The following is an 18046-nucleotide window of genomic DNA, read 5'->3' as shown; positions in this document are numbered from 1 at the left end:
TTTAACGTTTCCCAATGTCCTTAGGACAAAATTTAAAAATCTTTACTATGGTGTACAAGGCACCACTATGATGGTCTTGGTGACTCCAGCCTCTGGGAAGGTGTTCCATTCACTCTCTGGTCCCAGCTACGGACATCCTTCCATGTCCTTGAGAAAGGAGCACAGCTTATTCATTCCCACCTGCTTGGAGCAATTCTAGCCTGGTCATCCTGCATGACTCAGCTTAAAGGGAACTTCTGCACACAAGTCTTACGGAACACCCCCTACCCCAGACCACGAGAGCTCCTCCAGTTACAGGTTTCCACGGTAACCTGTGACCATTCTTTTGTGATACCCATCAGACTTGTGATAGCTTGTGTAGGTTTATCTGCCCAGAAGAACAGCAAGCTTGGTGTGTGGGTTGCCAATGACTCAGGGTTGGGGCCATGCCTGTTCTGTCCATTTCCAGCGCCCGTTATGTGCTGCTTTATGGCACGCGCTCAATAAAGGTTTATGAATTAGGGACTTCCCTGGTGGCGCAGTGGTTAAGAATCTGCCTGCCAATGCAGGGGACATGGGTTCAAGCCCCGGCCTGGGAAGATCCCACATGCCGCGGAGCAACTAAGCCCATGTGCCACAACTATTGAGCCTGAGCTCTAGAACCCTCGAGCCACAACTATTGAGCCCGTGTTCCACAACTACTGAAGCCCACGTGCCTAGAGCCCGTGCTCCTCAACAAGAGAAGCCACCGCCATGAGAAGCCGGTGCACCACAACGCAGGGTAGTCCCTGCTCGTCGTAACTGGAGAAAGCTCGCGTGCAGCAACAAAGACCCAATGCAGCCAAAAATAAATAAATAAAAATAAATAAATTTTAAAAAATTTATGAATTAATATGATCTTCAAAGACCTAGTGATCTTGGGGATTTTGTAAATTTGGCATCCTTTGTGTTAAAGAAGACCCAGTCTTTCCTGTCTGAAAAATGAATTAACCTCACTGAGATCCAAGGATGGTCTGGAACTCACCTTCCCCAGTGTTTTTCATAGTAGAGAATGAGAGACCAATTAGATCAAACAAGCAGCTGTCCTTTGGTGCCTACCCCACCCCCCAATATATGCAAATAGGTTTCAGAAAGGGAAAAATCTAAAAGGCAAAACCCAAATACAGGTTTCTTTGGCCTTTCTTAATTAGGAGTTAATAACAGCATTCTTTATCTTCATTGTTATTATGATTCAAAGTGAACTAAACATCAGGGTTGTTTGGGGCATGAGCATATAGAGAGTACAGGGCCCGCCTGGGAGAATTAATTCTCTAAGGAGTCAACAGAGCAAATCACCAGTGAGGAGGTGTGTAGGTGAGTGGAAGCCTGAAAAGGTAGCTTGAGAAAATGTAGAAAGTTATGTTTAGACATCATCATCTTTGACAATCACTGTGACCTTTCCGTCTGATGGTAAATCTATTCCGTTCAGAGGGACTTCTCTCCTGGGGCTGCCCGTGGTGATGGGCAGTGGAGCTGAGGGCAAACACGATGATTCCTATTCTCCCGGTGCTCGACAGCGATATGAGGCAATCAGGCAGGTACACAGGTAATTGCAACGTTGTGTGATGTGTACTAGGATCTAGGCAGTGCAAGTTTTTATGGGAGTGCAGAAAAGACGCATCTAATGATCTGGCGGGCACAGGTGGCAGGCGGGTCAGGGCAAGTGGCCAGAGAGGACTTCCCAGAGGAGGCGATATCTAGTTAGACCTAAAGGACAAGTGGGGTTTGGCGAGGTGGACAGGTGGGAGCATTATGGCCTTGCCAACAGCATCTTATAGAAGGAAGTGTGCACATCTGTTGCTGCCTGGAACATATCTGTTGTGACAATACCTCAACAACATTCATGAATACCAGCAAAATGAATCAATATATGAAACCAGCAGCTGGTTGTTGGCTAACATCTCCAAAGCATCTGATGGAGTCTTGAAGGTTGCGTAGTGCTGCTGAAACTCGTGCTTCTCTCCTGTTACCGTGCTGACCCCAAGCCAGTGCAGGCGGAGCGCGATCAAAGGAGATCTTGAAATTCTTCACGTGCAGTGCAGGTTACACAGGACAGCCTGGGCCTTTCTCCCCCCTGAGAGGCCCTCTGATCGTCTGTAGAAGGTGCACTTGCTGTCTTGACTCTGGCCAGCGGTGGCACTGGCCTCCTTCCTAGCAATCCTAGATGTTATTTGCACCAGACACCTTTCCAAAGGGTCACCTGCTGAAACACCCTCAGGTGCCTTTCAATAAGATCAGCTGCCTATTAAAGTACTTCCTGCTGCCCTGTCATTACATGAATTGTGTCGGATAAAATACAGAAAAACTGTGTTTTTTTTTCCTCTGGGTGATATCCTTTTGTTGTTGTCACCTCCATTAAAGGGCACTCTTGAAAGGACTGAAGAATATGAAAAATGGTCTCTAGATCTCTCTTTTGGAGATGCTACAGTCTTGAACAATTTGATAAAAGAAGCAGAAGAGGAAGACAGAGCGGGGTGGGGGGGGGTGGAGAAGGAAGCCGTGCTCTGAATTTAGAAACCTTGCTTTGGTATCTGGATCTGATTTGGCCCGAGAATGCAAGCATCAGATAAAAATAAGTCACCCAGTAGAGGACAGATCTCTGGCTTCTCCCCTGCCTGGGGCTGCACATGCCCAGTGCGAGCTTCTTTGGTGGAGAAGTGCTGAGCTGCATTCCCCAGCAGAAGGCCGGAGTGAGAAAGGGCCTGTGTTTGATGTATGAGCTCTGGCTTGCCATCGTGAGTCACCCCAGAACTAGCTGCAGGCAAAACAAAAATCTTTTGTGATTAATTAGAAAAACTGGACAATTATGAATTGACTGCACACAGCCAGGGTATGGTAATATAAATAGTAATGACTCTGGCAGAGCCTGATGAAAGCTCCATGTTTGTGTGAGATCACCGGAGAAAGGCAAATTTTTAACATGGAATCTGCTTAAATAGGACAATTTCTGATCTTTGACAATTTGAGGGTCTTGATGGAGATTCCAGCTGACACCTTTGAAAGGGATTCTAGTTGACTTTTCTTCGACACCCCTCCAAACGCTGGTCTCTGAGCCAAATTGATTGTTCTTTCTTCCATTCTTTTTTTTAAAATTGACCCTAAACATATCCTTTTCAGCAGTTCTGTGAAACTGCTCACATCTTGTGCTAACCTCCCTGCCAGCACATAGAGCTGTTGGCTGGTTCGTCTGCCCTTCTGGGGCACTTGCTCCCAGTCTTACACTCTCCGAGGATTTGAACACAGATATCGTTTTTATTCTGAGGCACTTGTTGGTTTAACCTGCAAGGGAAAAAGGAACCACCATGAATGAACTGTGTTTATCAGGGAAAGGAGAGATCAAAATACTATAGTGAGTTGTTGGATTAATGAGTTATGCTGAGGTACAGAAACTGGAAGGGTCTTCATCCCACAGAGTTGAGGGAGATTTTTAAATCCCCTTGGGTGTGAACACTATATTTTTTTTTGCGTGATATAATCTGCCACTACTTCTCCCTAAGCGCACACCCCCTCCCCCCAAAAAATAAACCCACACAGAATGAGCACATCTCACACAGTGGAGCTAGGGAAGATTTCTTTTCAAGGAAGTTCACAGTGAAAAATAATTAAACCCTGACAGTGCCTGCAAACATCAAAATACAAATTTCCGCCAGTGCTCATTTTTTAGCCACCCGGGTAAGCAAGTTTCCCTTTGTCCTGGGGGCAACATGGTGCAGACAGCGATGGCCACAGACCAAAGAGGGACACAAGGAAATGCCATCTTTCAAGGATCCCCTAGCACCTACCACCCTTGGATAAAACATCTCCCGGACCTTTGAAATTTGGTATCTGCCAGGCAATTCACTCGTCTTAACGTGCATTGTGCGTGGCCAAGTGCCTTCTCTGGCCCTCTGTTTGCGCTCCCCGGTGTTTGCTCGGCTTTTCTATTATGATTCAAGCAGTGCCGCCTCAGTGGTAAACCCATTGACCATTCAATCAGTGCAATAGCTGCTGCGGATAATTAAAAGTTCCCAACCTCTTGCCCCAAGGCCAGGCTAGAGCCAGTCAGAGAGGAGCCAGGTCCTGGCTGCTGAGGGACCAATCGATCAGCTGATTAACCCTTCTTACTGATTGGTTAGAGCTGATTGCATCTCCAGTAAAGAAATCTCCTCTGGCCCTGGGGCACAAAAGGCAGCCGTACATTTAGGGTGGCTGTGAGAGCCTCAGCCCTCACTGTCCACACACAAAGTGAAGGGAGGGGAAGAGGAGGGCTCCTGCTCCAACATTTTCAAGATTTTATCTCTTCACCGCTGTTTTCCCTGGACTATCTCAGATTCTATTTCTAGAGAGAAAAGCTCTGCTGCAGCTTCAGGAATGATGGACAAGATTCCCGGCATAGCAGCTGTTACTCTTTAGCTCGTCAGTGAAACGGTGGATTCTTTTTAACCACAATGTCCCCAAGTGTCCCCTTGCAGCATGAATGAGGTCACAAAATACTGGAGACACACCCTTCATAAATGGGTCTTAGAAGATTGCTGTTTGACCAGTCAGCTCTGATAGGGTTTGTATTTGCTGGCTAGTAAATATCTATCTTTGGGTACGGATAAACAATGTTTTCAATTGGGCTTACATTTTGGCACTGAAGGTAAAAATATACTGTATGGGAACAGAGGCATTAAAAGAATGACTGCCCTGCGATGTCTTTGAAGGGAATAGCTGAGATGCTATCAGACAGGACCATAATAGGTGGCTGATTTATGCGGATTTGGTAGGACAGCCCAGCAAGGAGACTCTCCTGTGAAAGCATTGGCCCTGCAGGCCCCGGGCTTATCATCCTATCTGCGGCAGAGGGGACAAAAGCTGAATTTTGCAAAGCAGCCTTTGCCAATATTATCTTCACCTCCATCTTCAATGGGGCCGAGCTCCCACTGACGTCAAAAGCAGGTGGCCTGTGAGGAACGTTCGGGTTCAGGCCACATGGCAAATGCTCTAGTGGAAAACGTGGCTGTCAGGTTGGGAAACACATGCTTTCCAGAATTCTCATGATTTGCCTTATTTGGAGATACTTACCCATGGAACTACAAGAACAGAAAAGCAGGGGACATTTCCAGGAACCCAAACATTATTCATCTTACAGGGAAATTGATGGAACAGAGAGTGGTCTTGGGTTCTACTAAGAGGGGGGCTGATTACAGAAGAGGTGGCTTTGTCCCATGGGCCCCCCTCAGAGCAGGGTTTAGAGACAGAGTCCTTTGTGAGTTGTTGAGGCGCCGTGGATACGTCTCCTTCTCCACAGAGGCTGAGGGTAAGCAGGTGGGAAGCAAAGCTAGAAACAGTTTTGAGGTCCTTAAAGGAGGGAAAAGTACTGCAGGAACACCAAGAATGAGAGTTATATATTCACTCTCAGAAGAACCAAAATGATCTATAATTACATGATCCTGGATATGTTTATTAATATCTCAGTGGCCTTTTTGTCTTTAAGTGAGCTTTTTAGATCACACACACACACACACGGAGATTTTTAAAATAGACTTGTAGCTATTCAATTTATTAATTTTTTTTTCTGAAATCAAAGCAGACCTCGTAAAACTTCTGTGTAAACCAGAGCTGTATGCCATTTGAGGAAAAGAAAACACTACCCAACCTAGAAGGCCTGAGATAATAGCAAAGGTCCTGTTAACACAGTCATTATTTAGTAAGAACATAATTACATGACACACTGCTAAATATAATATGGAAAATAATACAAATATATATTTTTGATCTGCCGGAAGCTCACAGTCTGATTTGTGTCATAAATGTTACTTATTAAAATGCCTGTGAGGCTGCTTGGAATTTAAAATGTTTTGAATAAAGTGTTTCTACTTGAAACTACTTTTTTTTTTTAACCTCTTTTTTGGAGTGTAATTGCTTTATAGTGGTGTGTTAGTTTCTGCTGTATAACAGGGTGAATCAGCTATATGCACACATACATCCCCATATCCCCTCCCTCTTGTGTCTCCCTCCCACCCTCCCTATCCCACCCCTCTAGGTGGTCGCAAATCACCGAGCTGATCTCCCCGTGCTATGCGGCTGCTTCCCACTAGCTATGAAACTACTTTTAAACATAAGATTTCTGTGCACAGAGAGGAAAGGTACAAAAGAGGTCTTAGAAAAGAAATGAGTAAGGCTGTACTTGTTAACTTTTTGTGGCTGGAGAAAATTGACTCTATTTGGGAAACCGGGTCATTTATGATAGGTAGTGTAACTCAAAATCCATTGACATACTTTTATGGTTTTGACATTATCGTTCAGAAATTCGCTCACTGAAGTGTTCATTGTGCATTGGGTTTTGGTTGTATTTTTTGGCCGCTCCACGCAGCAACATGTGGGTTCTTAGTTCCCCGACCAGGGATTGAACCCACGCCCCTTGTAGTGGAGGTGCGGCGTCTTAACCACTGGACCACCAGGGAAGTTCCATTGTGCATTCGTTTTGCACTATTGCATAATTTCTCTTTTATCATAAAGGGAATATAATATAACGTGTTATAAAGGCAAAATGGAAAATTTTACTTAAATCAGGACAGGCTATACTCATGTGGAGGGTACTAGGTGCTCTCCTAGCTTGAGGAAAGTTAACATAACATGCAGAGTGTCTGAACTGGAAGCCACATCCCCAAACAGTGTCAACAGCGAGAGAAAACTAAGCATGAAACTGAAAACAGGTAGGATTCCTGGGAGGGAAGCACCGTAATTTGAAACTCAGATTAGCCGTTTTCTCTGTGGTCAAACAGAGACCACAAGTACACCTACTCACGCATCAAACTGCTTTTCAGAGTCATCTCTTTTTCAGGAAACATTCATTTTCTAAAGAAAGCTGATAAAAACCATTGACTATATTTGGTGTCTTAAATGAAGGCTAATGATTTTCTTTTAGCGATTCTGCTTATAAATCATTTCTGAGTATGCTTAGAAATGCCCCCAAAGTTAGTAAACTAGATATGGAGGTTGGAGGAATTTTTCAAACACATAAAACAGATAAGAGTTCAGTGTGTCTTACTTCACTCTTTCTTTTTTTTTTCCTTTTGAAAATTCTTTAAAGCACCCGAGAGATCACGCAACCGTCAGCACAACCTAACATCAAAGTTCGCCTATACAGAAATCTGTGAAACCAAAGAAGCTTAGTTGCTCACCATTCCAGTGCTAACTTTATGCTTACATCAATTAATTCAACATAAAAGAAATATAAGCAGTCACCGGATCTGTGTTGGTTAGGAAATAGTATACACCGACATCCAACAAAATTGTTCAAATATTTTTTTCAAAGCTCCAGATATGGAACATTATTAAAAAAGAAAAAAGTGTACCCTGTGTACACATTTTCTTTTAAACAGGCCAGAATGCCATGTTTGGCTTTTGCTGTCGCAGTCTGTTTAGGAATTCCTAAGGAGTAAACCACAGTGTTTAACAGTAAAATATGGTTATGGCCCTTAAATGCAGGCTACATTTAACAACCGTATATTGATTTTTTCTTGTAATTTTATTTCCATGAGCATTTCTGGTTTCTTAATTAGTAGCTTTTTAGAGGGAAATTTAACATTCTCTCTATCAGGGGGTTTGGCTTCTGTGATACAGCTTCTCAGGGGAGAGAAAGTTCTCGACTTCTACGTTGGGTGGTAGGGGGTCAGCACCCCGTGCATGCATGTACGGATGCACACAGACACACAGCCCTCCCTCCCCGGCCCTGCCACCACAATTAAGACAAAATAGCGTTGGTGAACCCAGTGACAAAACTCAACAATTTCCAATTGCACGATCACCCTGTAACGGGAAGAACTATTTACCCCATGTTCCTTATTAAACTGAAGTATTTTATGTAATGAGCATGACTCATGCAAGGTGTTCTCATAAATCATCGGCTGGTTTACAAACTCAATAACTAGGCTTCCTGCTATAACTAGGCTGTGCACACCTTAAATTATTAACACGCCAGGGCCTTAAGGCATATCTTTGATGATGATGATGATATAAACACCGTGGAGACAAGGTGCTCTCTCAGCAAAAGATTATCGACTCTAATTACCATTTACCACAGGAAAAAGAAAAGACAATAAAATACGAGGGAGAATTGAAATCTAAGATTTAATTTTATGAGGATCTTTAAACCACGCCCACCAACTCTTTTTCCCCCTTTCTCTTTTCTTCTTGTTGGTGGCCTTATCGCACTGCGGGTGTATAATGACAGCCCCTGGTTGGCTAACCTTAAAAGGATGACTGTGAAGAGGAAAAGAGGGAGAGGATGGAAACAGGAGAGGCTCCGCAGCTGATATTACGTACATTCTTTGAAATGTGATGGAACAAAGCCAGGGGGAAGAGAAAGTGATGAGACGCTGGAAAAAAAAAATCCCAACTTCAATTGTTTTCACAAATAAACGTAATAAAAAGGTTCAGTGACGAATATGTCCGTCTCCAGTCATTTTGGGGTAGTAAACTAGAACTTCAGGTCAGCTTTTTAAAAGCTTCCGGTCAGCTTTTTTTCCCCTCTAATGGCATGCAGCTCTTACTATGCTCTTGGGTTTTACCGTATCCTCATTATACAGTTGTTGGAAGGATGCAAAGAGGTTACAGTGAAAGAGGTTTCATGATAAGGCAGCTTATTAAAAAAACGAAAATCCGGCAAAATGACACATGGCGCATGGTCGGGTATTTGGAACGTGGACATGTAGCTGGAGAAGAATAAGGGAAGGTCTCAGAAAACCCAGAGGAGCGTCCAGGACAAAATGAAGGCTGGAAAAAAGAGAGGCTCAAGGTAGCTTCCTGCCATCAAGGGCTTTTGTTCTATCTTACCCTGTGGTTTTGCATATTTCTCATTTCAAAGACTATCAGCTCAGGTCATTGTCTCTGTGGGCTAAATTGTCGGCAGCGCAGCTTCTCCCTTCACAGAATCTCACGTTGTCATCTAACATTTATTTATGGAATCATAGGATGTCGGAGTTGGAATGGACTTGGAGTGCCTTCATCTTACAGATGTGAAAATGTCAGCCTGGAAAGGGGAAGTGATTTGGCCAACAGCACCTGTCCCAGGACTTTGGAGGTCCAATGAAGGTGGGACCCTCACCAGCTCCTACTGTGAACTTAGAATCATAGAAAAGTGGCCAGTGACTAGGAAATATACTATCAGCCTCATAAATATTATAAAATAGGTGATACTGATTACCATATCGGTCATGGGGATATTTAAGGCAGGTCTCCTAATTCAATAAAATTGTAAAACTATGACCAGAACATGGAGGAAAAGTCTGTGATAGATGTTTATACAGTCTTTTCCTTTTTATGTGAAAAGCTTTCCTAGAATTTTTAGGATCTAAGATTTTTGGTGTTGGCTAGATTCAGGGGCACAAGAATTTGTTCCCAAGCATTATTTCCTCTAGTATTTCTTGGAGGTCAACCATCCATCTTATCCCTCCTCAAGGTATTCTTAGATTCCTAAGGCACAGCAGATGTGGAAGAAATTACAGGCGCTAAGAACCTTCTTCGGGGGCCTTCTGGTGCACCTGTGCTTGTTTCCCCATCTGGTAAAGATGTGTGAGTTTGGCTGTCTTAACCCATGCTCTGCACCTGGATCAGGACCCGCCACAGAGCAGAAGTCAGGGGGAAAGTCCATCGTGCCCTCCTTTGAAGAGCAAAAAGTGAATCTACGTGTAAAACGTAAGACCTTCAATGCCTTTCGATATTTTGGGGGGAAATAACCATATAGTTCTCTCTCTGGTCATTTTGTCCCTGTCCAAGCAGGATCTCTCACTGGAGACTGGAAACCAAAGACTGGGGCCACTGCTGGTCCTCAGCACTACTCTGGATGTGTCCCGGGAGCTGGGGTGTCCTCATCAAATTCTGATTGGTGTTAATTGTCTTTGTGATGATCTTATTGGGGCTTCCAAAGAAGTTTATTGTATAGTCTTATTTTTTCCTTATCTGAGGAAATGTCATGTAATTTTGCCCTAATTCATTAAATGATGGCTGTACTTCACCCTTCCAGTTGTATTCTTCCTCAGAGGTAACCACAGATAAATATTGAGAGAAATAATTCTTATGTGTGATATATATATATAGCCTTTTAAAAAACCTTGGATTCTTTTTGGATGACCAAGACATTGTTATTTTGTGGGAGACCATGAAATATATAAATACTAGGGAAGAAGACCTAAAATTATGTGCGTGTGTGTGTGTGTGTGTGTACTTATAAATGTTGGTGTGCAATTTTCATTGTTAAACATGAAATTTACACATCAAAACCATTTCATGCCCTTTGCCTTGGGCTGATTATAATGCAGAGTCACAATTGAAGCCTCTTCTTGGGGTGCTTTCGAAAAGGGCCTGGCCCTCGGTGGGCGGACAAGGCTTTTCCCAGTCTGAGCGTCTGGGTTCTTTGCTGAGAGGTAGCCTGGGGCGGAGCCCTGCTGATGGTCCTCACTGGCCTTGCTCGCTTCCACTCAACAATCTAATCTGGGAAGAGGAACTAACAGAAGAATGTGTGTGTGTGTGTTTGCACGCAGGGTGAGCTTCAGGGTCCAGGAAACGCTCCTCTGGAACTTCAGAACTTTGTCTCCACGCTTCAGTTCAGGACTAGAGATGGAGCCTAGACGGCCCCTTCTGAAGATGCCAGAATTCTGTGCATTCAAGTGTTATTTCATTCCTTGTGTAACTCCTTTTCCTTTAAACTGTGCTACATTCCCCCCCCCCCAAACTATGCATGCTTAGACATGTTCTATGCATATATATGCAGATAATCCTTCAAAGAAAACAGAATTGTGATCATGCTCTACATTCTGGCTTTCCTTTTTTAAACTTTTTTGGAATGGAACATTTCAAACATATACGAAGGAAGACAAATCATGTATAATCAACCTCCATGTACCCATCGCCCAGCTTGAATGATTAGCAACAGTGGGCCAACTTTATTTTGTCTATACCTAACTCACTCCCCCTCTCACCCTATTATTTTGAGGCAAATCCCAGACATCATATCATTTCATTGTACATACTTCCACTGCTTTCTGTTTTTAAAATTTGTGATAAAATATACATAACAAAATTTACCATTTAAATCATTTTTTAAGTGTACAGTTCTGTGGCATTAAGTGCATTCACATTGTTGTATAACCATCACATCAAACATCTCCAGAATTTTTTCCTTTTCTCAAACTTAAACTCTGTGCTCATCAAACACTAACTCCCCATGCCCCTGCCTCCTGCCCCTGGTGGAGGGGACATCTACCTTCTGTCTCTGTGAATTTACTCTTCTGAGTACCTCATATGAGTGGAATCATACAGTATTTGTTCTTTGTGACTGGCTTATTTCCCTTAGCATAAGGCAGTCAAGGTTCCTCCACGTTGTAGCACGTGTCAGATTTTCTGTCTCTTCTAAGGCTGTGGATTCTGTTTCCTGACCTGTTTGTTCATTTAGTAGAAAAGCAGTGAGAATATTTTTAACGCTCTCATTTAAACGTCTCCTCCTTATTAGGTATTATTGTTTGCTTTTGACTTGTTTATTTGGAAGGATATTAAATGACTGATTCCAGAAGAGAACATCTTTTCTCCTGCTCAAGCCATGGGTCACAGCGGGCTGAAGGTTAGTGAGTGGTGTGCCTTCAGTAGCTTAAAAGCACAAGCATGGGATACTTACCTTAAACATGTTCATGTGTGATATTTTGCACCTGTATATTGCGTATATGTTGACTCCCCTGTGTGCTATACTAAACGCATCCTAAGATCAGACAGTCTTGTAATACTTAATGGTATGTTTTCTGTGGATGTAAAAGACAGACAACCTGAGGATTAAGTCACATGAGACAGACGGTGAGGTCACACTCCTCATCTAAAGCACGTTTCTCCCAAGAACCCCAGGTCCTTTTGGATTTAGCTAATTAGTCTTCAGAATACCTTAGAAAGACTGTGAAGCACAAATTGCTTTCCCCACTTGACAAGCAAAAATGTATATATTTGCAAAATCAATGGATACTTGAAAAATACCAAGCAAAACATGGCAGGACCCTTTTTTTGTCTTTGCCATTGCCCCGTCTGCCGTCTAAAGGCCTGTTCAAACTCTGAGTCATGGTCTCTTTTAGAGGCTGTGGAGTGCTCAGAGGTCTCTCCAAGCCTGTTCCTTCAGTCAGCCTGGTCGTGTTCCTCTTCCCCCTGGCGGTGTGGTGCGCCGTCTGCTGGCCCACCACCTTGCTGGTGGGAAGATGCTTCTAGGGAGGCGGTGATGAGCAAAGGAGAGGGCAGCTCTCTGAACCTTCATTCACCCTTGCTCTAGTTTCCTTACTGCTTCCAGTAGGAACCAGCCTCGAGCTTGATCCTTTCACACAGTTTCTGTTCTGGGGGCTGTAGCCCTGTTGGTCTCCTTTCTGTCCCAAGCTCTGACCACATCATCTTTATCTTCTTCTCCCTTCCTTTTGGGAGAACAAAAAGAGGAGCACTGATAGGAGGTGCAGGAGAGCCACAAGAGCTGCGGCTGCTTTTGCACACAAGTCGTACGTGGGCGCACAAATGTGAACGTATCGTAACAGTCCTTTCTCCTTTCTGCCTGCCTCTGTCCTGCCCACCTCCACTTCCTCCATAAAAGCGTCTTGTCTGACCCACTCACCCATCATTTAGTCATCTGCTGGCTTGGTTGTCCTTTGTAGTTGCCTTTTGTGGTTAGTTTAATTTGTATTGTTTTTTAACCTCTTGTGATTCACTCTTGCTTTCTCAGCTTGAGGGTCACTTCCTCTGGAATTGGGACATGGCCACGAACTTCTTAGTGGTGTCACTTAGCACAGGCTGGGTATTCAGGACGTTTGTGCTAAGTGAACAATGGCTGTTCATCGGAGGACAAATGGAGGGCCAGAGGCCTCAGCTCAGTCGCATGAGGTCACACAGACAGAGGTGGCAGTCAGACGGGAAAACATGGCTTTGCCTTGCCTGGTGAGCGCTCACTGGGTGGTAACTCTTCCAGAAGAAGGCAAGTCTGAGCTGGCATGCAGAGTGCAGGACATGCGATGGTGCGCCATGCTTTTTTGGGGGTTACCACGAGATGAAAAAGCCATAAGAGTTGGCCATGTCCTCTGAAGTCACTTATCTGGAGCACTCAGCTGTTGACCAGATGAATATCTGGTGTTTCGGTTCGGTTGTCTGTATTCCACTTTAGCGGAGGAGCAACGTCTCACTCACAGTCCCTTTCTAGATGCTTAACACTTACCTTTGGACTGCTAACAACTTTACTAAAATGGGCTTGAGGACACTGACAGTCTTTGTTTGAAAAGAAGCTGGCTGGCATAGGGAGCTCAGATATTATTTAAGATAGTTGACAAACTACCCATCTTATTTGTTAAATGTCTCTCACTGAAGCATGCCAAGTAGTCCATAAACAAGACGTGATAACTGGATTTTTTTAAAGAAAACATCACCAGAGAAGCTTAATCTGAAAGCAGCAGTACATAAAACATTTCTGGAATGAGGAATTCACAACTCAAAATATAATGCTTTTGTAACTCTGGACCTCTTGGGGAAAAAATAAAATGAGTCATTAAGTCCGTGAAAGACAACATATGCATTCCGCTTTAAATGTGTTCCCCAAACAGGTTCTTTTTCCTCTATGATATGACTCTTTTCCTTTACCAGAAGAACATAGTTATTCTGCATGAGAGATGATTAAATTGGGTAGTAAGAGTCATCAGTCCATACCTGTTTCCATCTATTTCTACACCCAAAATGATACTTGTCTCATTGCAATATAGTTTACGTGCTTGTACAGTCTGTTACATGTGAAAGTGTAGACTGCAGAGCTGCAGAGGAGAAATATGCTTCTCGAACTTCAGGCTGATTATTGGCTTATAAAATCAAAGAAGGGCAAGAATACCAACTCCCACCTTCCCTCCACTAGGTTACTTTTATGGGGATTAACTACATTATTCCACTAGGTTACTTTTATGGGGATTAACTACATTATTCAATGTATTTTTTAAGAATTAAATTAATTATAATGCATTTGGATTCCCTGAGCATTCTCACAATTAATTTGTGCTATTGAGTTATCAAATATCCCTTTCTTAAGGGATTAGCTCATTTCTGATGTTTTGCACTGGTATCCCGAGAAGTAATTTTGGACTAAAAAATTGGGTCCTTTTCCAAGGATTTGTTCTTAATCTCTAAAGGAATTCTTGGAACACTGGAATAAAACAGTACAACAGTGGTTAATCCTTAAGTAAGAATTTCTGATCACCCAATAACACAAATTAGTAAAAATAGCAGGCCAAGGAAAGGGTCTCCTTGTCTCATCTGCTTTTTTCATACTAAGCTCCAAGACAGGGCCTATTTGAAATCCTTCATTCCTGGTTCATTATAAAGCTATTTAATCCAATTTTAAAAAATTATATATTTTAATAACTTGTTTCAGGTGATCAGATATCCCAGAGAATACCTTGAATTTTTTAAATAGCTCAGTTCAAGTTTTAAAAATTCTTTCCATGATATCACTTAACTTCCTTTCCAAAGTCAAATCTGATCATCTTTGACCCATTATGCAAGGGTGGCATGAGGAAAGGGCTTTTATTTAAGATAAATGGTGAGATTGTTGATCTTTTTAAAATGTTGGGTCCATGTATAAAGGACTAAAATAAAGTACAGTGCTAGATAACTTCTTTCGCATATTTATTTACTTAAGGTAATCTAGTCAAGGCCTCACTTGCCTGTTATACTTAGAAGGTTGTACGTTAGAGTTGTGATGTGATTAGCAGGAAACAGATCACAACTGAGAAAACATTATGAAATTACTTTCAAGATCACAAGAAATTTAGAGAGATGCTTATACCATTTTGGTCAGGAGAATCAGAATATGCAAAGACAATGTTCTGGATCAATTTCAAGAAAACTGGGTTTATATTTTGAAAATCACAATATGTACTAATTGAAACTGAATGTAAATTACTAGAAAATTAAACTAACTTTAAACGTATCAGTAAAACGTTGCCCTGCACCTGGCAATTTTGCATTTATAAAAGAGATTTTTAAAAAAAAGCAATATATATTTTTATGGTAAAAACGTACCTGGACCTTTATTTGTTTATTTTATTTTCCTTTTGGCTGCACCCCACGCCATGCAAGATCTTAGTTCCCCAACCAGGGATGGAGCCTGGGCCCCCTGACATGGAAGCGTGGAGTCCTAACCACTGGACCTCCACATACCTGGGTTTTTAAGAGGAAGAATCTTTTCTTGATATCTTGAAAGATCAACTAAGAGCATGAACTAGAGAAAAAAGAAAAAGAAACTTTCTTTTTTCACACATTTTTCCTGAGTAGTATTTGAAAAGGACATCATTTAACATGTAATTCAATGTGCATTATTTATCAGCACCGTTTCACAATATTTACGTAAACAGGTTTTTTTCATGTGGGCCCACAAAACACTTCAACTACCCATCATGCTTTGGTTGTGTGCTTTATTCTCCATTTTTCAATACTCTCCTTTCTCATCCAGCAGATCAGAGCAGTAACTTCTTGGGAGAAGAAAAGCATAGCCAGACTTCCCTGGTGGCGCAGTGGTTGAGAGTCCGCCTGCCAATGCAGGGGATGCGGGTTCGTGCCCCAGTCCGGGAAGATCCCACGTGCCGTGGAGCGGCTGGGCCTGCGAGCTATGGCCGCTGAGCCTGCGCGTCCGGAGCCTGTGCTCTGCAATGGAAGAGGCCGCAACAGTGAGAGGTCCACGTACTGCAAAAAAAAAAAAAAAAAAACAAAACAAAAACTGTAGCCAAATCATGACCACTTCTTTCATGAACTGACTTTCCTATGAAAGTTACAGTAAAAAATATTCAAAATCCTACTAATTTTGCCTGACACATATCTGAGCTATGAGGTAAAAAATCATGCACACTTACTCTCAAGATTCTTAAAATGTTCCTCAGTTGTTTTTCTTTGTGGACTTCCTGTTTTGGGGGGTAGACTGTATCCCATATTATGGGCCCTTCCTCCCAATGCATTTAATAGCTCACTTCCTTCTCCACCTTGCTTTCCCCAGTTCAATTTCTTCTGTCTTTGATTAGCATGAAACAGTCCAGAAAAGCTGTTAGCTGGCCTCCACTGAGGGGCTTTCAGATAAACCAGTGGCTGAAAGAATGCATGCGTTAATTTTGCCTCCTGTGAACTATAAAATTATTGAGGTCCAAGCAGCTGGTCATAGTTAAGATGTGGGCTCTGGAGTGAGAGCATCTGAGTTTGAATCTGGACCCTGCCATTTATTGGCTGTGTGACCACAGGCTTGTTCTGTGTCTCAGTTCACTCATCAACAAAAGGAGCATGGTAATGCTACTTCATAGGATTGTTAAGAATATGTGAAGCTCTAAGTAAGGTTCAAATTGCAGCACACAGCCAGAGCAATTTATTTACTCAACACATATTTATTAAGGGCCTACTAAGCGCTGGGCACCATCAGTGAGTGACAGAGACAGAGAGTCCTGCCTTTGTGTTGCTGACATTCCAGGGGGAGGAAATAGACCATAAACTGTGAGCTTATTAAGAAGTATGTTAGCAGATGATAAGAGTGATGGGAAAAAGGTAGAGCAGAGTAAGGGGGATGGAGAGGGCCAGAGAGTGTGGGTATGGGCGGGAATTTAAAAATAGGATGGTGGGGCTTCTCTGGTGGCACAGTGGTTGGGAGTCCGCCTGCCGATGAAGGGGACACGGGTTCGTGCCCCAGTCCGGGAAGATCCCACATGCCGCGGAGCGGCTGGGCCCATGAACCATGGCCGCTGGGCCTGTGCGTCTGGAGCCTGTGCTCCGCAACGGAAGAGACCACAACAGTGAGAGGCCTGCGTACCGCCAAAAAAATAAATAAATAAAAATATAAAATAAATAAAATAAAATAGGATGGTGGTGGAAGTTCTTACAGAAGGGGTGATGCTTGGACAAAGACACGACAGAAGAGGGATCTAACCATGTGTATATCTGGGAAGAGAGGGTTCCAGGCAGGGGTAGTGGCCAGTGCAAAGGCCCTAATATCTGATGTTTGGGGAACAGCACGTCACTTAGTCACCTCTCGTGTCAATCCACATCCTGATTCCATATCCCACAATTAGGGCTGAGTGGGCAGTGGGGAGAGCTGTAGGAGATGAAGTCAAAGCGGTAATGAAGGCAGATTTTATAGGGCCTTGTAAACCATTGTAAGAACTTTGACAGTCCCACTGTAGGGTCTGCACAGAAACATTCCAGGGTCTAACTTAGATTTATAAGATTCCTCTGGCTTCAGTGTTGAGACGAGACTAAGTGTTATCACAGCTCATCGTCGCAGCCTCCGAGCCTAGGAAAATGGCTCTCCAGCGATAGGGTATGTGTAATAAATACTCAATGAACTGGGTAGTTTATTTAGTATATGTTGTTTCTCCGGTCCACATAGTGCTATTATTTTGCCTTTTCACATCTAAGTTTTCTCATCTTATTTGCATTTTCTCCCTTGTGCTTTCTGGGGTCTTCTAGGTGGCAAGAAAAAGAGTGGCACTCAGTTACCTCGAGTCAGAGGATGAAAATCTGACTGCCTTCAGTCAAAGAAGTTGACATAAACATGCAAATCACTTGGAGACAGTAGAGAGGGGTAGGGCTGTGGTAACAGGGGGATGCAGCCCCTACTTAAAAGCAGGCACATTGAAAGCTTTAAAAAGTCCTATGTAGGGTAAACTGAAACACGTCTGTGGCTGGACAGGGTTAAGGTACATGTTCCTGATGGTTGTTTAATGGCAGTTTACCATAAGGATGCCCCGGAGGGGGAAAAAAGCAGGACATAAGATATAGCCTCCACTCTGCATACCATGCATCACAGAAGGCTAGACTGTCTTCTACCGGACCTTTGTGCTATTTAGAAAAGGCACCTGGCTTGGTGTGTAGAGGGTAAGCTGTGTTTCCATTCCTGCTTGTCCCCTTAGCCAGAGGCTCTTGTGCAGTGCCCAACCTGCACATCCCATCTTTTGGGACAAGACAAAGCTCTAACAAAACCATAGTTTGTTTTCCTCTTGGCAGCAGGCATGTGCTCCTTCTGGCTTGGATG

This window comes from Mesoplodon densirostris, chromosome 10, assembly GCF_025265405.1.
Source record: "Mesoplodon densirostris isolate mMesDen1 chromosome 10, mMesDen1 primary haplotype, whole genome shotgun sequence".
Taxonomy (NCBI): Eukaryota; Metazoa; Chordata; class Mammalia; order Artiodactyla; family Ziphiidae; genus Mesoplodon; species Mesoplodon densirostris.
The sequence above is the reverse complement of the archived record's forward strand: the minus strand, read 5'-3'. Positions refer to the sequence as shown.